Source organism: Panthera leo, chromosome F2 (assembly GCF_018350215.1).
Source record: "Panthera leo isolate Ple1 chromosome F2, P.leo_Ple1_pat1.1, whole genome shotgun sequence".
NCBI lineage: Eukaryota > Metazoa > Chordata > Mammalia > Carnivora > Felidae > Panthera > Panthera leo.
This window is the reverse complement of record NC_056695.1, coordinates 17,324,204-17,348,351: the sequence shown is the minus strand read 5'-3', so window position 1 is coordinate 17,348,351 and position 24,148 is coordinate 17,324,204. Positions and strand designations below refer to the sequence as shown.

Sequence of the window (24,148 nt, the reverse complement as noted above, 5' to 3'; positions counted from 1 at the left end):
CTCCCTTCCTCCTTCCTTTCTTTCTTATTTCTCTTTTCTCCTTCCTTCCTTCCTTCCTTCCTTCCTTCCTTCCTTCCATCCTTCCTTTCTTCTTTCCTTTCCTCTTAAAAAACAAACATCTGGAAACCATTGTATTTCCAGGATAAATCTGTCTTCCTGCTGTGAAGAATACACACACACACACACACACACACACACACACCACCTCCTACATTTTAAGACAAGAAGGTAGATGAGCCACATTCAACTAATAAGAAATGGTTATTTTGCATTTATAATCAGAAAGCTACAATTTACTAGCTTGATTTCTTCAGAATACTAGAGGTTGTAAATATATTCACAAACTTAATACTAAAGGGGTTTTCACTTAAAATTAATTTTAAAGGCTCACTTTAAGGCTGATGACTTTGATTAATCATATTCACCTATATAGATCAAATCTCCATTTTCCCTTATGTTCCAATATCTTTTTAAGCTTATATTGTAAAAGAAAAGTTGTTGAATGTTCAGCTAAATGTCTAGCTGATATTTATGCTTTTATTAAAGGTTTCATATAAATTGGGGCGCCTGGGTGGCTCAGTTTGTTAAGCATCCAACTTTTGATTTCAGCTCAGGTCATGATCTCATGATTCATGAGACTGAGCCCCACCTAGGGCTCTGTGCTGACAGTGCAGAGCCTGCTTGGAATTCTCTCTCTCCCTCTCTCTCTCTGCCCTTCCCCCATTCTCTCTCTCTCTCTCTCTCTCTCCCCCCCCCCTCAAAATAATAAACTTTAAAAAAATTAAAAATGAAAGGTTTCATATAAGTAAAATTTTAAAACAGAAAGTATTTTGTTTAGACTATGGGTTCCAATATTTTCTTTTAAAATAGGACTCCATACAGATAGGGCAAATATTTTGTTTATCTGTTTTATCTATAATGTAGAGATTATGAGCACAAGCTTTGGCATTGAATAGACTCAGGTTTCAGTTCTGGCTCTGCCACTTTCTACTTTGGGCAAATTATTTTACCTCTCTGAGCTTTGGTTTCATCAGTAACATAAGGATAATAGTACTTGTCTCTCCTCAGTGAAACAGAGATAATAATAGTGTTTATCATATAAAATTGCTAGGAGGATCAAATGAACTTAGTAGAATGCCTGGAACATAACATCAGTAGACTGCTATTGTCATCATCATTATTATTAGCTCTAACACAGATATAAAAATGCCAATATTTATATTTCTTTTGTGCTAGTTTAAAGAATGGTCAACATTTAGAGGTTTTCTTTTCTTTTCTTTTCTTTTTTTTTTTTGTAGAAGTCCTAAAAGTAACAGGAAAAAAACCATAAAAGAAATACTAAGATATAGTTATGTTCAGAACTTTAGAAAATTGGGCTGGTGATACTGTAAACTGTTGACCCGAACATTAAAAACAAAAACAAACAACTACCTAAGGAGGTAATATAGCATTTTTTTTTCTTTTTAGGTAATATGTTCCACTGAGATCAGTGCTTGGTTTTTACCTACTTTTCAAAATGGGAAACCTTTTCCCTAAACTGGTGCCTGATATGGAACCATCATGACTTTTTATATCATAATAAAGTCCTCTGTTGTTTGTAGTTCTTTCATTGTAACTTTGGAAGAGTTGAAGAGCATAACAATATAAGAAATACCACTTCCCATAAGGAGAAAAATTGATAAAATGACAGCTACGGGACCTGAATGGCTTCTATTCATTCATAAGTCAGTTGGTAATGGAAATGAGGGCCAGCATTCATTGGAATATTTATTTTATACCAGATAAATCAATAAGACTAGAGAAGTAAGAATAGTGCTACCAACCACATGATTACAAAAGCAAAGATGTTTTTGATTCATATTATTTGTATTGCTTCCATAGCACCTTTTCCTTCATTCTACTACAAACTCATCTACTTAAGTGGGTCAGACACCATGAGTTGTTGCTATAGTTTCCAGCTATGCTTATCCTTTGGTATATCAAATGCAGTATCCCACAGCTTCAAAAAAAAATGAAAACCACTTTTCTTGGAAAGGTAATTTAAGGATAGTCCAAGTCATGAATTGGCTCAGGAAATAATTAACCCGGAAAAGCCTGTTATAAATAGGTAAGAATATGAGAATTAAAGTGACAAATTTATTGAATTTTCTGAGCGAAACCATATAATAAAACACAAAGCCACCCAAGGTATAGGCAGAAAAAACTCAGATATCCATGGGAACTGAAATTGATACTGTTTTATACTGCCTTGGCACAGAGCCAAATTAACTTGTTTCCTTCATCTAGAAAATGGTTCAGAGTATTCTCATTTGTGTGTTGCGGGGGGGGGAGTGGTCCACAGCTCAACATCTTTGTTGGGCCAAATTAACCATGTTCAAACTCAAAACTGAAGTGCCCAAAGTTCAAGTGTGTTTTGTAACAACGTGAAAACCATTTTATTTTATTTATTTTTTTTTTTAAATGTTTATTTATTTTTGAGAGAGAGAGTGAGACAGAGTGTGAGTGGGGGAGGGCCAGAGAGAGGGAGACACAGAATCGGAAGCAGGCTCCAGGCTCTGAGCTGTCAGCACAGAGCCCGACGTGGGGCTCGAACTCATGGACAGTGAGATCATGACCTGAGCTGAAGTCGGACGCCCAACCGACTGAGTCACCCAGGTGCCCCGTGAAAACCATTTTAAAGCAAGACTACATTAGGACCAAATATAAGGCCTCTTAGATTACAGGACTTTTTCACTTTCTGTATTAGACTCCTGAGAAAAATCCAGGGGAAGTGTTAAGAGACCAGAACCCTTAAAATGCTGGCACAGCTTTTTGATAAATAGTTGCTAGAAATTACTTTAAATTTTGCTAAGATCTGAAGTAAAACCATTATCCTTCCCTATTAAGGAAACCTCATTGTCTTCCAATCTAGTTATTATAAGTATCAAGAACAAAATACAAATCGCCCTTTTTTTCTTTCTCATTTTTTTTTTCTTTCTTTCCTTTTTTTTTTTTTTTCTTTTGATCTCTGGTTAGTCTGTTACATACATAAACTACATCTGTAAATAGTTGGCAATAACTTACATAAGTTGTGTCAGCAGTTACGATGTTCCTCAGAATCATATTGGGCCTGTGAGCTCAAACCTACTGGGTGGACTTTGAAGATAACAATTATTTTAGTTGCTTATCAGTAGGAAATAATAGCTTTTCTTAAACACTATTCATTTGGTGACTCAGTTATTTACTGTTAATTATGTGCAATTAATGATTGAACCCATTTCAAATGCAAAAGCTTAATAGTCCCTGGCTTAAAGAAGTGTGTTGCTGTTATTTCCACAACTGATTCTTTGAGGAGTCTGTGTCTGGCTCACTAAATGTGTCAAAGACTTAAATAGACTTTAAGGGATTATAACGCTTCATATACGGGGAAACCCGTAAATTCTCTAGGTTTTCTAGAATAAACAACCTCAGTCCTTTTAACTTTTTCTCACTTTTTTTTTTTTTTTTTTTTTTTAATTTACAACCAAGTTAGTTAGCATAGTGCAACAATGATTTCAGGAGTAGATTCCCTAATGCCCCTTACCCATTTAGCCCATCCCCCCTCCCTCACCTCTTTTTTTTTTTTTTAATGTTTATTTATTTTTGAAACTGAGAGAGACAGAGCAAGAGAGGGGAGGGGCAGAGAGAGAGGGAGACAGAATCCAAGGCAGGCTCCAGGCTCTGAGCTGTCAACACAGAGCCCAACTCGGGGCCTGAACTCGTCAACCTCAAGATCATGACCTGAGCCAAAGTCAGATGCTCAACCAACTGAGCCACCCAGCCTCCCCTCCTCTTTTTTTTTAAATGTGAAATGACTCTCATATGAATTCTTTCCAAATACTCCATGTTCTTATTTAGATGAGATGCCCAGTATGAGACATGGAACTCTATAAAAGATCAGGTAAGTCCTTAGTACAGTGAGAGCATTCTCTCACAGCTCTTCAATTCACGCTCCTATATTGGAACTTAAAATTATTCTCACATTTAAAATTACATTTCTTCATTATCAGATTTTAAAATCTGAACTCTAAATGCTTATTTAGCCCATTTATGTATTCTTGCATTATATTTAAGAAGTTATTTTGATTATCCTATGAAACTCCCCTGTACCTATTTTATCCAAACTGTACTTTTCCTTGGTGATTTTGAATTTTATATTTGTTAAGACAAAAACATCTAAGGTGGAGGGTGCATGTCCTAAGGGTGCTCAAGACAATCTAATACAGATTAGAAAGAACATACCCCAATGTCTATTTTATCTAAACACAAAGAGGATAAGCTTTCTTATTTAACATACATATTGACAATGGCTTGCTCAAACAGTCCTTTGTCAGGCAGTCATTCATGTGCTCTGTGAGGTATCCTGAGAAGGGTGGGCTTCCCCCTTGCAGGGAAGCTCTCCTTTATCCAGCGTCAGTGTATTGCAGTTTTGTGTAGCATAGGAGGTCATTGATGTGGTTAATTTTGTAAAAACAAATCCTTTCAATAGAATATATATAATACTTTGTACTGAGATGGAGAGTAATCGTGGAAACTCTTTATCTTCTATTGAAGTGTCCAAGATACTTCTTGGGGTCAAAAGCATTGTTCCTGCATACACACTGCCTGGTTCTGACCATAGTTCTGCCATGACCAGCCATGTAATCCTGGGCAAATTATTTAACATCTCTGGGGTTCAGTTTCCCCACTTGTAAATTGGAGAGCATAACTGTATCTGCTGTACCGGGTTGTTCTGAGGATGACATGAGCTAAAAATGTGAAAATCTACCACCAAAATAAGCACTACATAAGCACGGGTTATTATTATTACTTAAATAAATAAATATCAAGATGAATGATACATTTTCCTCTGACAACAATACAAGGGATCCAGATTTCCCTACCTTTGTGGTGAGTGGTATTTTCCTTTTAAGGCAAACTTTTAACACTGCCTGAGAGACTAACTCCATCTACCCTCTCCTTTAAGTGTACATGTGTTTAGAAAGAAACACTTTAGAGAATGTTTGAAAATTACGTTCAGAAATATTTCTATCAGTGTGTAATTTTGTTGCAAAAAAAAGGTGTGTGTGTGTGTGTGTGTGTCCTTTTAAAACTCATATGCATAATTAAAAATTTTGGAAACAATTTTTTATTTCTTTAAATATTTTTCAAGTAATTTCAGTGGGCCTCTAATTAAAATGCAACACCTTTAAATTAGTTTGCAAGAGCTGCTGATTGATAGCAGAGAAAATGAGAATTTACTAATAAGACTTCAGCAAAAACCTTTGCAGAACTGGTTGATAAGACTGAAGAAGAAAGTGAGTAATTTAATAGGTAGAAACCAACAACAATGCATTTCTTCAATTTAAATCCAAATAGCTTTTTGAAGTATCTTTTTCAGCTATGACAGCTATTAAAATGTAATATCAAAATAAGCTAACCTTAGTACCCGATCTTCAAATCACTACATCATAAGGTGTTAAACCAAGATTTTTAAAAAGTAATGAAGGGGCGCCTGGGTGGCTCAGTCGGCTGAGCGGCCGACTTCGGCTCAGGTCATGATCTCACGGTCCGTGAGTTCAAGCCCTGCGTCGGGTTCTGTGCTGACATCTCGGAGCCTGGAGCTTGTTTCGGATTCTGTGTCTCCCTCTCTCTGACCCACCCCCGTTCATGCTCTGTCTCTCTCTGTCTCAAAAATAAATAAACGTTAAAAAAAAAAAATTAAAAAAAATAAAAAAAATAAAAAGTAATGAATTACCAAGGAATAAAGCATCAAATGAAAGCAAAAAGGCTCTTCTACTATTAATAAAATACCATTAAATTATTTAAAATATATTGATTATTTCATGTGTTTAAATTTCGGGTTTCTGGTTTACAATGTGTACAATATATTAGTATAGGAGGTCATAAATTATATGTGTGTGCATGCTGGTTTGGTGTCATCTAAGAATTTGATGTCTTTTGTTCTTTTTCTTCTACATTCAGTAGCTTTTGTTGAGTACCTAGTGTGTGCCAGGTACGGTACTATGCTCAGAGAGGTAGAAATTAAATATATAATTCTCACCCACAAACAGCAGTTTATTTTTTTTTTTAATTTTTTTAACGTTTATTTATTTTTGAGACAGAGAGAGAGACAGAGCATGAACGGGGGAGGGTCAGAGAGAGAGGGAGACACAGAATCTGAAGCAGGCTCCAGGCTCTGAGCCATCAGCCCAGAGCCCGACGCGGGGCTCGAACTCATGGACCGCGAGATCGCGAGATCGTGACCTGAGCTGAAGTCGGACGCTTAACCGACTGAGCCACCCAGGCGCCCCACCACAAACAGTAGTTTAAATAATTTATGAAGCATATAATAAAGAACTGTTCGAACAACTAATCTTCACAGAATCACCTATTTCTCAGCTCCCTCCCCTACCTCTTCTACCAGCCCTTGGCGTAGATAATGATTTCCTGTGGGGTCAGGATTTGAATTTGAAACTGGTCATTTGAACACCCACTTAGTTTTCATGTAGTTTATTATTTTTTTTAATGTTTATTTATTTATTGCGGGGAGGGGCAGAGAGAGAGAGAGAGAGAGAGAGAATCCCAAGCAGGCTCTGCTTTGTCAGCACAGCCCCACTAATGTGGGGCTTGAACTCATGAACCATGAAATCATGACCTGAGCCCAAATCAAGAGTAAGATTCCTAACCGACTGAGCCACCCAGGCACCCCTCATGTAGGTTAATTTTTTTTTAATTAAGTAATTTGTTTTGAGAGAGAGAGAGAGAGCGCGCGTGCATGCATAAGTGGGGGAAGGGCAGAGAGAGGGAGAGAGAGAGAATCCCAGGCAGGCTCCATGCTGTCAGAGCAGAGCCCAATGCAGGGCTCGATTCCATGAACTGTGAGATCAGGACCTGAGCAGAAAGCAAGAGTTGGATGCTTAACCGACTGAGCTACCCAGATGCCCCTCATGTAGTTTAAATAAACCACTTCTGACTTCTTTTCTCTTTTAGATATCTGCAAGGTGCTTTTCTGAAATATAAATACCACTGATTCAACAAACATTTCCTCTCAAAGCACTGTGTTAATACAGCGGTTCAAGCTACAACATGCATTGTGCTTTCAAGGGGATTTTATATCCTTGATAGAAAATGAGAAAAGCACATTAATTTTTCCTTATGCTGTTCACTATTGAATATTCCTCAGTACCTTGCCTTTTTAACTATCTCACCACTTCTGCCTGGTGTATTTCTTCAAGCCTGATACCATACTGTTTGAAAGTTTTACAAGCGTGCTATTTGGCTTTAAAAGTTTATCTCGTTACTTATAATTTCCACTTGTGACTGGGATAAATTGCTTTTAATTGCTAGTTATCTCCATTGGAGAACAATCATGAAAAAATGAAAAACAGGTAGAAGAAAAAACTGCTAGAATCTAAGAGCATAGAAATTAAACTCCTACAATGGAATCTCATAACATTTCCCCAAAAAGCAAAATAATAAAAATAAAATAAAAATAACCCAAACCAAACCAAAAAACAGCGCTGTGAGGTACTGAAGGCAAGAAACTGGATCATATACCTACTGGGGTCTTATTTCCTTTCAAACTCTGCAAAGTCAAAGTTCACAGCCTTGGAGGAACCTGTATCTGTTTGACTTTTTTTTTTTTTTTTTAACGTTTATTTATTTTTGAGACAGAGAGAGACAGAGCATGAACGGGGGAGGGGCAGAGAGAGAGGGAGACACAGAACCAGAAGCAGGCTCCAGGCTCTGGGCCATCAGCCCAGAGCCCGACGCGGGGCTCGAACTCACGGACCGCGAGATCGTGACCTGAGCTGAAGTCGGGCGCTTAACTGACTGAGCCACCCAGGAGCCCCTGTTTGACTTTTTAAAAGCAAGTGGAATTAACAATCTGGGGCATAGTGTGGAAAGTCAGACTTAGTTGCAGAAGTCTGTGATAACATAAAATTCAATTTAGAAAAGTATAAGCACATTAAGGTAATAAAGAGACAATCTGTATTTGAATTTTAACTGATACATATGTACTCCTTGGGCTATCCCACTAACCTTCCAAAAATCCAATTTTCACTATAATAATCATTCTCATAGAAAATAGAAAGAAAAACATCATTTGAACAAATTTCAGAATAGTGTAGTGATTAGGCACATGGCTTCAGAGGAAAACAGCTCTGGATTTGAATCTTACTTTTGCTTACTAGCTCTGGAACCAGGCACATTTCCTAACTCCTCAGCCTCAGTTTTCTTACTCGCAAATGTAGTTCCTACTTCACAAGGTGGTTGTGAAGATTAAGTGAGATAAACTTATAGTAATGTACCTACTCATTATGGTAGGCAGAACGATGGCATCCCAAAGACATCACACCCTAGTCCCTGGAACCTGTAAATATGTTACATGACATGGCAAAGAATTAAGTTTGCATGGACAATATGCATGGACTTTGAGGCAATTATTGCAAGTGAATTAAGTCAGACAGGAAAAGACAAATACTATATGATCTTACTTATATATGGAATCTAAAACAAACAAAAATGAACTCAGATACAGAGAACAGGTTCGTGGTTGACAGCATCAGGGATTGGGGAGAGGGTAGATGAAATGAGTGAAGGTGGTCACAAGCTACGAGCTTCCATTTATAAAATAAGTCATAAGATGTAATGTACAGCATGGTGACTACAATTAATAATGCTGTATTGTATATTTGAAAGTTGCTAAGAGAGTAGATCTTAAAATTTATCATAACAAGAAAAACGTAACTATGTGTGGTGATGGATGTCAACTAGACTTGGAGTGATTATTTAGCAGTCTATCAAATCATGATGCTGTACACTTGAAACTAATGTCATATGTTAATTATATCTCAATTTAAAAAATTAATTTTAAAAAAGGTTATATGAAATAAAGATTGCTAATCAGCTGACCTTAAGATAGGAAGAATATCCTGGATTTTCTGAGTGGGTCCAAGGTGATCACAAGGGTCCTCAAAAGTGGAAGAAGAAGAAGGCAAAAGAAGAGTTAGAGAAAAAGATGTGACTATGGAAGGATGGTTGGAGAGAGACAACATTGCTGGCTTTGAAGGTGGAAAAGGGGGCCTCAAGCCATGGAATCTGGGTGGCCTCTAGAAGCTGGAAAAGGCAAGAAAATGGATTCACTCATAGAGCCTGCAAAAGGGTGCAGCCCTGCTGACACATTAATTTTAGCTCAGTGACACTGATGTCAGACTTCAAACCTAGAGGGCTAAAAATGTGGTTTTAAGTCTCTAAATTTGTGGTAATTTGTTACAGCAGCAGATTAAAAAACAAGTTAGATATATAGATACATCAGCAACTCTACAAAAGTTGCAGTGTGAGGGCAAGTGTGGCATATAGAGAATTGTCTCCCTCCCTCACTCCACGTGGTTTTAGAAAACATGCCAACTCACAGACTTTTCCATTTTTATTTTCTTTATATAACTAATTGCAAGAGTTCAATTTACCATGCCACAGGATTATTCTCCAAGCAATCTAAGTGCTGTTGGCTAACAACTTACTTAACCCATTATGGGTCCTTGATGATGGCAGATGACAGTTACAGAATATAAATTTTACCTAAGTACTATCTGGTTTCATATATTTTATTTATTTATTTTTATTTATTATTTTAAAAATTTATCTTATTTTTTAAACTAAATTCTACCGCAGCATGGGGCTCAAACTCACAACCCCAAGATCAAGAGTCCCATGCTCTACCTACTGAGCCAGCCAGGTACCCCTGGTTTCTTATATTTTTATTTGTGTCTAGACACCTGAGAGTATCATACAAATTAGTTGTGAATTAACTATCCCAGAGACTTACAGGAGTAGCCCTGTCATCTCCTGAGAGGTGAGCAGAGCAGTTGTCAAAGGAGGCAGGCCACACTCACTGAGTCCTTCCTGCCTCTTCTTGGCTTTATCAGAAACACATTATATACATTATTGCCTTTAATCCACATAACCATGCCATCATCATCCCCTTTTTACAGATAAAGGAATAAATTCAAAGAGGTGAAATAACCCTACCCAGGTCACATGGCAGGAAAGTGGCAGAGCTGAGTCCACTTGATTTGAAGCCCTGGTGTTTCTAGAGCCTTCAATGTCAATAGGTGGTTCTGGGTGAAAGGCAGCAAGGACCAGGTGTAGAAGTTTACAAACTCAAATGCCTAAAGCACCTGGGAAGCACCTCTAATGGTGAGTGTCAGAAGAGGTGAAAGTGAGGTGATAAATGGCAACTGACCATCAGTCTTCATGAGTGGCAAGAGGTGCATGCCCTCTCTAAATGGAATGGCTGATGGCTGCTACCAGCTGATTGTTGCTATGTGAGCACAAAGCCCCAATTGGCCAGATCCACTAATCTTCCAATAAAAACTAGCAATACACATTTTTAATGTGAAATGGCATAATTCCAAAATGCTAGGAACGAATTGAGATTTTCTTAAAATGTTGTGCAGGCCAAATGAGCCACATCTATCAAGCAAATTTTCCCCATCGGCTACCATTTGAGACCAGTAGTATTAATCCCTAGGACACAGGGAGTGGTCCCTAGTCTTGCTAAAAGAGAAGCTATGGAAAGGATTGAATTAGATTCTGATTGAGCTCACTGAGTGAAGAAATACCCTAATCTAAAGAACAAGGGAGGCTTATTCCAAGGCATTGAGGCACATTAAAGAAGGGAATATGACTCAACTTTTTCACAGAATCTTTTTAAGGAGACCAATAATTGGGCGCCTGGGTGGCTCAGTTGGTTGAGCGTCGGGCTCTTGATTTCGGCTCGGGTCATGATCCCAGGGTCCTGAGTATGGAACCTGCTTAAGATTTTCCCTCTCCTTCTGTTCCTCTTCCACTTGCACTCACTCTCTCTCTCAAATAAAAATAAATAAAAGTCATCTTTTCTTAAAAAAAAAAAAAAAAAAGGAGACCAATAATTAAAGCAACTCTAAACACATCAACCCATCTGGGTTTGCTGATACATAAGCGCTTTTCGGTGAATCATCATTGATAGATATGCTTATCTGCCATATATCTGTACCTGATCATTAGAAGCCAGATTATTTTAATTTTTAAATAGAAAACAGCTTAATAACATGAATCTAATTACATATATATAGGCAAAAAGCCTGACATATAATATCTGTCGAGTAAGAAGAAATGGCATGACTTTGAAAATATTTATTCAAAATAGTACAATATCAAAAATAAAAACTACACTTAAAATTTGCTGATACATATATTAAGCAGAAAGCTCTGGTTTCAGAAACACAGAAATAGTTGCAGGACACACTGAGGGATGAACTGATGTAGGAGAAATGCAAGTTGTACAATAGATATCATCTTCGCAGAGCTCTGCAGCCATGGTATAGGTATGGAGGAGACAGCCGCATTAAACCTGGGTTAGGAAGGTTGAAGAGAAGGACAATGGAGGAGGGGAAGAGAGCCCAAGTGGGGGCCAAGCCATTTACACTTATTAAGGAAAGGAGGAGGCAACAGACAGAAGGATGAGACCAAGAGCAAGGGGGACTTGAACAGGTATAGAGTGAGATTAACAAAAACTTACTACACGTTTACACTATTAATAATAGTTTACATTTGAGGTGCCTGGATGACTCAGTCAGTTAAGCATCCAACTTCAGCTCAGGTCATGATCTCGTGGTCCATGGGTTCTAGCTCGAAGTTAGGCTCTATGCTGACAGCTCGGAGCCTGGAGCCTGCTTCGGATTCTGCGACTCCTGTGCTCGCTTCGGTAGCACGTGTACTAAAACTGAAACAATACAGAGAAGATTAGCCCGCCCCTGTGCAAGGGTGACGTGCAAATTCGGATCCTGTGACTCCCTCTCTCTCTCTTCCCCTCCCCAGCTCCTGGCCTCTCTCTCTCTCTCTCTCTCAAAAATAAATAAACATTAAAAAATTTAAAAAAATAGTTTAAATTTTAAAGTACACTATAATTTTTTGGGGTGCCTGGGTGGCTCAGTCGGTTAAGCATCCGACTTCAGCTCAGGTCATGATCTCATGGTTCGTGGGTTCGAGCCCCGCATTGGGCTCTGTGCTGAAAGCTCAGAGCCTGGACCCTGCTTCGGGTTCTGTGTCTCCCTTTCTCTCTGCTCCTCCCCTGCTGGTGTGCCCTCTCTCTCTCTCTCTCAAAAATAAATTAAAAAAATTTTTTTTTTAATTTCAGTACACTGTAATTTTAAAGCATTTTTTAAAAGACTATTTTTTAAAGCAGTTTTAGGTTCATAACAATATTGGGCGGAAAGTGTAGAGGTCTTATATAACCCGTCTCCACACATGCACAACCTGCCCCATCAGAGTGGTACATTCATTATCATGGATGAACCTACATTGACATGTCATTATCATCAAAGTCTATGGTTTACATTAGGGTTCACTCTTGTTGCATATTCTGTGGACTTGGACAAATGTATAATAACACGTTTTCACCATTACAGTATCCTACAAAACAGTTTCATTGCCCTGAAATCCTTTGAGCGCTGCCTATTCATCCCTCCCTTCCTCCCAACCCCTGATCTTTTTACTATCTCCATAGTTTTGCCTTTTCAGATTGTCATATGGCTGGAATCATATGGCTTCTTTTACTTAGTGACATGCATTAAAGTCCCCTCCCCCCAATCTTTTCATGGTTTAATAGGTCATTTGTTTTTAGAATTAAATAATTTTCTATTGAGGGGTGCCTGGGTGGCTCAGTTGGTTGAGTGTCCAACTCTTGATTTTGGCTTAGGTCATGATCCCAGAGTCATTGGATCAAGTCCCACATCGGGCTCTGTGCTGAGCATGGAGCCTGCTTAAGTTTCTCTCTCTCTCTCTCTCTCTCTCTCTCTCCCCCCCCTCCCCCTCTGCCCCTCTCCCCTGCTCACACACTCTCTTTATCTAAAATAAAAATTAATTAATTTTTATTGTCTGTATGTACTACAGTTTGTCCATTCACCAACTGAAAAACATCCTGGCTGCTTTCAAGTTTTGGCAGTTATGAACAAAGCTGTTATAAATTCCATGTTCAGATTTGTGTGTGTGAACAATACATTTTAACCTTCATAGTCTGAATATAGAACAAGTGTTCTAAGTCAAATCCTAACCAGTCAAATATAACTGGTAGAGTTTATCCTTTGAATATCCTTTGAAACAACAGACAATATGTTACTATGTTAGGAATGAAAAATTCTAAATTGATTTCAACTCATGTTTTGAGGAATGAACTCTCTGTTTTGTCATTTCCCCCTATCTTGTCTCTGCTTCACCCCTTCCCAACCTGGAACACAGTTAGCATGATACAGTGGATCAATGGATGGTGTAGCCATGACTTTTGTGTTGGTTTCTGTTTGACTATTTGAGGCTCTGACGCTTATGAGCAATGTGACTTGCAGCAAGTTACTCAACATCTTTGGGCCTCTTCTGCCTCATCTGTAAAGCAGGGGTTTTTAATAGTGCCTACCTCATGGATGAAATGAGTTTATGTCTATAAACTCTTAGAATAATTACCTGGCACATAAGTGTTTGTCAAATAAAATGAAATATATGTACGTGGATCTCTTGTATGAATGATGGTCTCCCAGGCTTGTATACAATTCTGAATTGTGCTGTTGAGTCAAACTGTCAGGTCTGCAATTTGTTTTTATCCTACTTACAAGCCAACAAGTTAACCTTTACTGTTTTACAGCTGCTGAAAGAAGACATGGAATATCTGAGGAAGAGGGGGGAAAAACTTTTATAAAAGTTTATTTATTTATTTTGAGAGAGAAAAGAGAGAGAGAAAGAGAGAGAGAGAGTAGGGTCGGGCAGAGAGAAAGAGAGAGAGAGAATCCCAGGCAGGGCTTGAACTCATGAACTGTAAGATCATGACCTGAGCTGAAACCAAGAGTTGATGCTCAACAGACTGAGCCACCTAGGCAAAAAATTTTTTTTACCCACAGCACAGCATAAACAGCATGAATTGTTTACATTAACTCCTCTTGCCCCAAGTCCCACAGGTGTGATACTAAGAGCCCCAGATAGATGCCACATGTGCAGTGGGTTTGTGTTCATTGGGGGTAACACTGAGCTTGGGGAGCCCATTGCTTTTCTAGCAAGCAACAAGCTAAGCCAGCTTCTCTTTCCCAGAGGGAGAGGTTACTTCATTCCTCAAGACTGCTTGATGTAGGCGGTCCTGGCTGGCTCAGTCAGTAGGGCCTGCTACTCTTGATCTCAGGGTTTTAAGTTCAAGCCCCAAGTTGGGAGTAGACATAAGTTTTTTAAAAAGGGTAAGAAACCTGGGTAGCTCAGTTGGTTAAATGTCCAACTCTTGGTTTCAGCTCCGGTCATGATCTCACAGTTGTGAGATCAAACCCCACATCAGGCACTGGGCTGGGTGTGGAGACTTCTTGGGGTTCTTTTTCTCCCTCTCTCTCTCTCTCTGCCCTTCCCCTGTTCTCTTTCTCAAAATAAATAAATAAACTTTAAAAAAAAAGGACTGGAGTGCCGATTTCTTCTCAGGTCATGATCTCCTGGTTCATGAGTTCGAGCCCCAAATTGGGCTCTGTGCTGACAGCTTGGAGCCTGGAGCCTGCTTTGGAGTCTGTGTCTCCCTCTCTCCTCCCCTCCCCTCTCTGAAAAATAAGTAAACATTTAAAAAAATTAAAAAGAAAAAAAGATTGCTTGCTGTAAACACCACCATGAGAAATGGCTTGCGTAAAGTGATATGGTAGAAGGCCTCTACAATGGCCCATAATGATTCTTACCTTCTGGTATTCACTCCTTGGTGTAATCACCTCCAGTTGACTGTGGGCTAGAGTTACTGACTCACTTCTAACTAATTTAATACAGCACAAATGACAGGATATTGCTTCTGACATGAGGTTATAAAAACACTGTAGCTTCTGTCTTGGGCACCCTCTCATGTTCTCTCTCACTCACTGCGAGGGTAGACAGCATGTTGTGAGCTGCCTTATGGAGAGACCTACATGGCAAGGAAAGGATGTCTTTGGCCACAGTGAGAACCTGAGGCCTACCAACAACTCTGTTGAATGAGCTTGGAAGAAGAATCTCCCTTATTCAAGACTGGGGATGACTGCACCCTGGCCAACACCTTGATCTGGAACCAGGGGCACCTAGCTAAGCTATGCCCAGATTCCTAATCAAAAGAAACTGTCAAAAAAAAAAAAAAAGTTTGTTTTTTAAGTCTCTACATTTTGGAGTAATCGGTTATGTAGTAATAGATATGTAATATAAGCTGTATAAGCTGTTAGGGCCTTACATTCTTGGCATACTGTCTAAGACATGAAGGAGTATGAGACACCCACAGATAACCATTCCCAAACAACAGGGTAAAGCTACAAACCAGAAGCAGACAATGCCATCTTTCTAGAAGAGGGCTGACATGTTAAGTGTCCAGTGTGTAGGGAGAGGCAGACACTGAAACTGGAAAGTAGAATTTGGAAGGAAGCCCTTAGCTGGAACTAGCCTTACCAATCTCAGAGCCAGTTTTTGAAGAATTTTGCTTGCTTGAGGACATAGTGCAGGATAGAAAAAAAGTTTTCTGCTTTGTGCATGCAGTGGGAAGCAAGGTATTCAGTGTCAAATACTGAAATGCCTACTCTGCATTCAGTGAACCAAATTATCTAGTTGTATATTACTCTCTGTACTCATTTGCCTTCTGTTCATCTGAGCCCCTTGTAAACTTTGTTTAAATATTTTCCTGGTCTTATCTGTGCTTAAGGGAATTAGCAAAGGCTTGAGCCACAGTATTAAAGGGGTAACAGTGCCCCCTGGAGGCCAGAGTGGCAATGCCCAGAGACCACCAGAGGTAGAAGCTAGGATAGGCAAGGGTAATGACAAAGTTCTTTATAAATGTTAAGAAAATATTTGATTAAATTAAAAATCTCTTTGATTCAAAGCTTGTAAGAAGTTAGTATGAAACATTTATAACTAGATGTGGTGATGGATGTTAACTAGATTAGCGTGGTGATCATTTCACAGTACGTACAAATATTGAATCATTATGTTGTAAACGTGAAACTAATATAATGTTATAAAAACCCATTCATTCAAAATTTTAAAAAGAAATAAATTGGTATGGAAGATTTCTTTACGTTTATAAAGAGATTTTGTTTTCAAAGAGAGTTAACTTTATACTCTACATAATGGGGGGCCAGCAGTACTGTTATTAAGAACATGGACTTCGGCATAGACAGGACTTCCTTTTGTTAATTGTGTGTCCTTGACCAAGCTGATAAATCTGAGCCTATTTCTTTTTTCTTTTTTAAGTTTATTTATTTATTTTGAGAGAGAGAGAGTGGGGAGGGGCAGAGAAAGAGAGAGACATAATCCCAAGCAGGCTTCATGCTGTCAACACAGAGCCTGATACAGGATTCAAACCCACGAACATCGAGATCATGACCTGAGCTGAGATCAAGAGTTGGATGTTTACTCACTTAACCCACTGAGCCACCCAGGATCTCCTGGGCCTATTTCTTCATCTGTAAAACAAAGATAATATCTCATTGGATTATAGTGATAATTAAATGAGTTCATGTGTGTAATATCCTTAGCACTTGGTAAGCACTTAGTTTTTGAAAGCTGCTATCACTACCATTACTACTACTACTTCTACTAAGACTACCATTGTATGAATAAGATAAGAGTGTTAAGTACTACTTAATATACTATTCCCCATGCTGGTAATGGAATTTTCAGATAAGGAGAATTTACAGAAGGGGTGCCTGGGTGGACCCTGCATTGGGCTCTGTGCTGACAGCACAGCACAGAGCCTGCTTGGGATTCTCGCTCTCCCTCTCTGCTGCTCCCCATGCTCATGCTCACTCTCAAAATAAGTAAATAAATCTTAAAAGAATTTATTAAAAAAAAGGAATTTACAGAAGACATAAATTAGAATAGAGGAAAGGAAGAATCAATGGGCACTAAAACCTAAGAATATATGTAAACATATGGGAAAAAAAATACAATCTTTTTTTATAATCTCTATCCAATTTCTATCCAATTTAGAGGGCGTTGTTACAAATATCTAATTAACATCACCAGTCTATTGGATAAGTGGTCAAAGGAGATGAAAAAGAGGTTTAACAAGTATGTTGTCTAACAACCTACTTCTTGGTTAAGAAATGCAAAGTAAAACAACTTCAGCTCTTATATACCTTTTAAAGTCTCAAATATAAATGAAATATAAAAAGTATGGGTATTAGATGGGGCGCCTGGGTGGCTCAGTTGGTAAGCATCTGACTCTTGGTTTTGGCTCACGTCATGATCTCATGGTTTGTGAGTTTGAGCCTTGAGTCGGGCTCAGAGCTACTGGTGTGGAACCGGTTTGGGATTCTCTCTGCCCCTCCCCTGCTCTCCCTCTCTCTCTCTCTCAAAATAAATAAATAAACTTAAAAAAATGCTTTTAAAAAAAGTATGGGTATTTGAGAAGGCATTGACCATGGAACACAACACATCTGACTTCGCCTCCTACCAGGTGTGAGTGCAGATGTTAATCTCTCTGTACCTCAGTTTCCTTTATCTGTCCATATGAGACAGCAATAGCATATTATAGATTCATTGTGAGTATTAGATGAAAAAAGACATGGGAAGCCCAGAGCATAATATGGCTCTTACCAACAGTCTCATCATCCTCATCATCATCTTCATCATTATTACTTCATTTGCTGATATTATTATAGGCAGAATTGGAAAGGAGTCTAGCCCTTCAGGAGATTACTCAGAGCAATGTGTAATAAGAGCCATAAAGTTCCATATACTCTTTAAATCTGTTTTTCCATTTGTGGGAAGAAATTTAAAGAGAAAAAATTACCTGTTTAGAGATGTTTATAGCAAGGCTAATTATGATCCTCAAAGCTTGGGAACAACCTAATGCCCAGAAATGGGGGAGAGTTAAGTAAACAAAGTACAATAATACAAGATACTAAGTACAAAAGGAATATACAAAAATCATAATTTTACTATGTATTAAGAACCATTTCAAAAATATAATGGAAAAATGACACATAATAATCACAACTCTAAAATACCTACAAATTGGGGCGCCTGGGTGGTTCAGTCAGTTAAGCGTCCGACTTCAACTCAGGTCATGATCTCACAGTTCGTGAGCTCCAGTCCCGTGTCGGGCTCTATGCTGACAGCTCAGAGCCTGGAGCCTGCTTTGGATTCTGTGTCTCCCTCTCAAGATCTCTACCCCTTCCCCACTCATGCTCTTTCTCTCATTCTCTCTCTCAAAAATGAATAACATTGAAAAAAAATACCTAGAAATAAAATTAATAAAAAATATTCAAAACCCATTAAAATTATGTTTTACTGAAGGACATATCATTTTTTGCAAATGGAGACTCATATATGGATAAGAAACCTCAGTATTTCTTAAGAGTCAATTCTCTCCATATTGATCTATAAATTAAATGTAATTTTTATCAAAATCCCAATGGAGTTTTTTTAATTTAAAAATTGATTCTCTAGTTTCTCTGGAAGAGTAAATGTTTAAAAATAGCTAAGAAGGTTTTGAAAAACAACTGTAACAAAATAAAAATTGGCTTATAAGACACTAAAAGAACTATAAAACTATATAGTAAATAGGGTAGTATGGTACTGATCAGAAAAAAGACAACTAGATCAATGGAATGGAACAGAGTCCAGAAAGTAATCCAGGTTCATACTTACAGGATTTCACATGTGCTCAAGGTGGCATTTCTTTACTTCTCTTTCCTTTTTTTTTTTTTCTTTCTTTCTTTCTTTCTTTCTTTCTTTCTTTCTTTCTTTCTTTCTTTCTTTCTTTTTCTTTTTGATATCTTACTTTTAAGTAATCTCTACATGCAACATGGGGTTTGAACTCACAACCCCCAAGATCAAGAGTTGCATGCTCAACTGCCTGAGCCAGCCAGGTATTCCTCAGGGTGGCATTTCAAATCAGTGGGGGAAGACTAGATAATTCAACATAAACAGCAGAAGGATAATTGGCTTAATTACCCATAAACCATGGGTGATTTAAAAATCTAAATGTAAAAAAACAAAACAATAAAACTATTTGTAAAAAATATATATAGAAAAATGTCTTTACAAACTTTGGGTAGGAAAGAACTTCCTTAGTCTGACACAAAAACCTGGAAGCCATGATGGATTGATGAGATTGTATGATGATTAAACACTTGTAAAGAGTGATGCCTTTCCTTATGGTCATCCTTCTCTCCTTGGAATCCCCAGGGGAGCAATAGCATGGGGTGAGAGATGGGAGTTGGGAGGCAAGTGGAGGGAGTCCAGGAAGGCCACTCAGGAGTCTTTTACTATGCTTTGCTTTGATCCTGAGCATTGCTCCTTGCTCAGATAAGCACAGTATTTCTAATTTGAAATGGATTTAAATGAAATGAAAACTCTCTTGTATCTTCTGCCAAACACCAACATAACTTTCAAATAGCAAAATAGCAAAAGAGACTATAAAGTTATGAGTGATGCACAGAAAACATTCACAACCTGGGCAACAAGGGGTTATTATTCATCAAATATCAAGTGTTCTTTTAAAATAAGAAAAAGAAAATAAAAAATAAAACTGACCAAGAAAGTGAATAGGCAATTCAGTGAGAAAGGAATACAAGCTGTCAATAAACAAATAAGCATGTGTTCAACCTCACTGCTAATTAGAGAAATGCAAATAAAGCAAGATGGTTTTTTTACCTAGCAGCAGCAGCATATGGAGGGATGGATAGGTGGTGTGAGCAGTCAGCAGAAAGGAGGGTTCAAAATAATTATGAAACATATCATCATGCTAATTCTAAAATATGTCATTGGCAAAATATTCTTCCCTATGGAGACAGGCCACTCACACTGCCTGTGTGTCAGCAGGCCCGTATCAGAACAGCAAAAATGTATAAGAGTGATAGCATCCCATGTTAGTATATGCCCACACACTGTTGGTAGAAGCATACAGCTGTTTTGGATGGCAAATTGGAAGGACTTAATCAATATTTTATTTTATTTTATTTTATTTTATTTTATTTTAAATATATGAAATTTATTGTCAAATTGGTTTCCATACAACACCCAGTGCTCATCCCAAAAGATGCCCTCTTCAATACCCATCAACCACCCTCCCCTTTCTCCCACCCCCCATCAGCCCTCAGTTTGTTCTCAGTTTTTAAGAGTCTCTTATGCTTTGGCTCTCTCCCACTCTAACCTCTCTTTTTTTTTTTCCTTCCCCTCCCCCATGGGTTCCTGTTAAGTTTCTCAGGATCAATATTTTAAATGTGTATTTCCTTTGACCCAATAATTCCACTTTTTGAATCTAGAGTACTGAAATATCCCTAATATGTCTAAAGATATAAGTACAAAAAATTCACATAAACTTTGTAAAGGGGACAATTTGGGACACAACCTAAGTACTAATCACTAGGGGGGTGGTAAATAAATTATGGTACATAGCAGAATTCTCCAGAATGGTTGGCAGACTGGACTAGATAACTCCTCAGATCTCTTACAATTTTCCAATTTTATGACCTTTAGGTTTTTGAGGACAGTTCCAAAAGAGGGGCTTCAAAAATAATTAAACCAATGACATCATTAACAGAATAATCATGCACTCCCTTAAGATAATCATTTAGAAGAGGAAATTAGTATTTTAAAATGTCTGACTGTGATATAATTGTATAGTTAGAGGAGTTGTAAAGATAGTACAGAGTTCCCACATACCCTTTATCCAGTTTTTCCTAATGTCAACATTTTACATAACAATGGTATTGTTGTCAATAATGTTCATGCACTCACAACCTGTTGAATCAACAAAGCCAAAAGAACTAGTGATCTAATTCTATTTACTGCAAGTAATAAGACTCTGCTCCATTGGCAACAGAGGCTAATTATAGCAAAGAAACCAAAGTCATCCTTCTCAGAGAGACTGACATTGAGGTGAAGAAAACATGTAGTTTGGTCACTGCTGCTTCTGTGCATCCTCAGAGTGGAACCAAACTTGGCTTTTATTAATGCTACCTCCAGTTCAACTATTTTTAATTTTCTAATTTCTGAAGTGAAAAAGGCTGAGGTTAGCAAACTGAAGCATTATCTTAACTGCTTTTAAAAACATCTGAGAAACTGCTATTTTCAGATTCTGTTAATTTAATAACATTAGGCAAATCACAGTGAGTAAGCAGGTCAAGAACCTGAGAAGACTGAATGATAAAATTAAAACCTTAAGCACAAGCACTCTTATTTAACAGCTTGGATTATGCGTGCCAAGTGTGGTGAGTGTTGATGGTTCACCAACTGTTTTGTATGCCAGACACTTCAAAGAACATTCCAGAGAGATGGTCTGACTTACTGGAAGTTTGAAGGCTCAAACCCCATATTTTATCCTGCTTTATAAAAATGGTTTTTATTATGAAATATTAGGCATTTTACAGGATTAACTAATCCAGTTTCTACAACAGGTCAATAATAGAAATTTTAAAAAAGGAAAAAAAGAAAAAGAAAAAAAAGAACAAAGCAGTGCCGTGGATGAAGAGACTTAAAAGATTTAACAACCAAATGCATTGTGCAGATCTTATTTAGATTCTGATTTGAACAAACCAACTATAAACAGACATTTTTTGAGACATCAGAGAAATTTTCTAATGGAATTGGCATTAGATGTTAGCAATAAATTGTTAATTTTGTGAATATGGCTTTGTGGTATGTAAGAAAATGTTCATATTTTGGAGGTGGTTCCTTAATATATGAAGGGACAAAATTATATATTTAGAATCTGCTTTTAAATAGTTCAGCAAAGGGGGGCACCTGGGTGTCTCAGTTGGTTAAGTGTCCGACTCTTGATTTCAGCTCAGGTCATGATCTCACGGTTCATGAGTTTGAGCCCCACGTGCGGCTCTGTGCTGACAGCACAGAGCCTGCCTGGGATTCTCTCTCTCCCTTTCTCTCTGCCCCTCCACCCCTACTCGCACACACTCTCATTTTTCTCTCAAAATAAACAAACAAACAAATAAACTTAAAAAAAAAAGTTCAGCAAAGGAAGAAAAAAAGTAACAGATGAAGTGAATGTCAGCAAACTTAACAATCATTAAGTAATTCCCAAGGTAATGGGATGGGAATTAATTGTATTTATTTATTTATTTATTTATTTATTTATTTATTTATTTATTTATTTTGAGAGAGAAAGAGAGAGAGAGAGCGTATGCACAAGTGGGGTAGGGGCAGAGAGAAAGGGAGAGAGAGAAAATTCCAAGCAGGCTCCACACTGTCAGTGCAGAGTCCAGTGCGGGACTCGAACTCACAAATTGTGAGATCATGACCTGAGCAGAAATCAAGAGCCAGATGCTTAATAGACGGAGCCACCCAGGCACCCCTGTACTTTTTTAAATGAAAGTTTAAAATTTTCAAATCAAAAGTTCTCACAAGATACCCACAAAATTTAAATTGGGGGTGGAGTTACAGTTATAACTCTAGACCTTCCAGACCTGTGCAAAGTCTATGATGGTCATCACAAACTGCACAAATGATCTTTTACAAATGAAGTTAAAGTCTGTTTCATTTGCCATTGTGGTTTTAGCAAACTCTCTGACAAGAATGAAACACCCTTTGAGCTCCCCAAAAACCCCCATTTGCTAAAGTTGCTGTGAATGGGATCCCTCCTTCCTCTCTTGATCTCCTGTAGTCATTTCTACCTTCTGGCTAGAGTTACATTTAAAATCATAAATCTAGGAGGTTCCGGAAGATGGCGGCGTAGGAGGACGCGGGGCTCACAGCGCGTCCTGCCGATCACTTAGATTCCACCTACACCTGCCTAAAGAACACAGAAAACCGCCAGAGGATTAGCAGAAGGGAGTCTCCGGAGTCAAGCGCAGACCAGAGGCCCACGGAAGAGGGTAGGAAGGGCGGCGAGGCGGTGCGCGCTCCACGGACTGGCGGGAGGGAGCCGGGGCGGAGGGGCGGCTCGCCGGCCAAGCAGAGCCCCCGAGTCTGGCTGGCAAAAGCGGAGGGGCCGGACGGACTGTGTTCCGACAGCAAGCGCGACTTAGCGTCTGGGAGGTCAGAAGTTAACAGCTCTGCTCGGAAAGCGGGAAGGCTGGAGGACAAAGGGAGGGAGAGCTGCTGAGCCCCCGGACGGCAGAGCTCAGCTTGGCGGGGAACAAAGGCGCCAGCGCCATCTCCCCCGCCCATCCCCCAGCCAAAATCCCAAAGGGAACCAGTTCCTGCCAGGGAACTTGCTCGCTCCGCGCAAACACCCAACTCTGTGCTTCTGCGGAGCCAAACCTCCGGCAGCGGATCTGACTCCCTCCCGCTGCCACAGGGCTCCTCCTGAAGTGGATCACCTAAGGAGAAGCGAGCTAAGCCTGCCCCTCCAACCCCCGTGCACCTTGCCTACCCACCCCAGCTAATACGCCAGATCCCCAGCAACACAAGCCTGGCAGTGTGCGAGTAGCCCAGACGGGACACGCCACCCCACAGTGAATCCCGCCCCTAGGAGAGGGGAAGAGAAGGCACACACCAGTCTGACTGTGGCCCCAGCAGTGGGCTGGGGGCAGACATCGGGTCGGACTGCGGCCCCGCCCACTAACTCCAGTTATACACCACAGCACAGGGGAAGTGCCCTGCAGGTCCTCACCACGCCAGGGACTCTCCAAAATGACCAAACGGAAGAATTCCCCTCAGAAGAATCTCCAGGAAATAACAACAGCTAATGAACTGATCAAAAAGGATTTAAATAATATAACAGAAAGTGAATTTAGAATAATAGTCATAAAATTAATCGCTGGGCTTGAAAACAGTATACAGGACAGCAGAGAATCTCTTGCCACAAAGATCGAGGGACTAAGGAACAGTCACGAGGAGTTGAAAAACGCTTTAAACGAATTGCAAAACAAAATGGAATCCACGATGGCTCGGCTTGAAGAGGCAGAGGAGAGAATAGGTGAACTAGAAGATAAAGTTATGGAGAAAGAGGAAGCTGAAAGAAAGAGAGAGAAAAAAATCCAGGAGTATGAGGGGAAAATTAGAGAACTAAGTGATACACTAAAAAAAAATAATATACGCATAATTGGTATCCCAGAGGAGGAAGAGAGAGGGAAGGGTGCTGAAGGGGTACTTGAACAAATTATAGCTGAGAACTTCCCTGAACTGGGGAAGGAAAAAGGCATTGAAATCCAAGAGGCACAGAGAACTCCCT

General features: G+C 39.0%; 1 non-coding gene across 1 annotated transcript; it reads left to right on the top strand.

Annotated features, from left to right (window-relative positions):
• Positions 1-11,737: 11,737 nt before the first annotated feature.
• On the top strand, positions 11,738-11,843 carry LOC122211357. The gene has a single exon (XR_006198653.1). It is a non-coding gene; the product is annotated as a U6 spliceosomal RNA (small nuclear RNA).
• Positions 11,844-24,148: the final 12,305 nt, after the last annotated feature.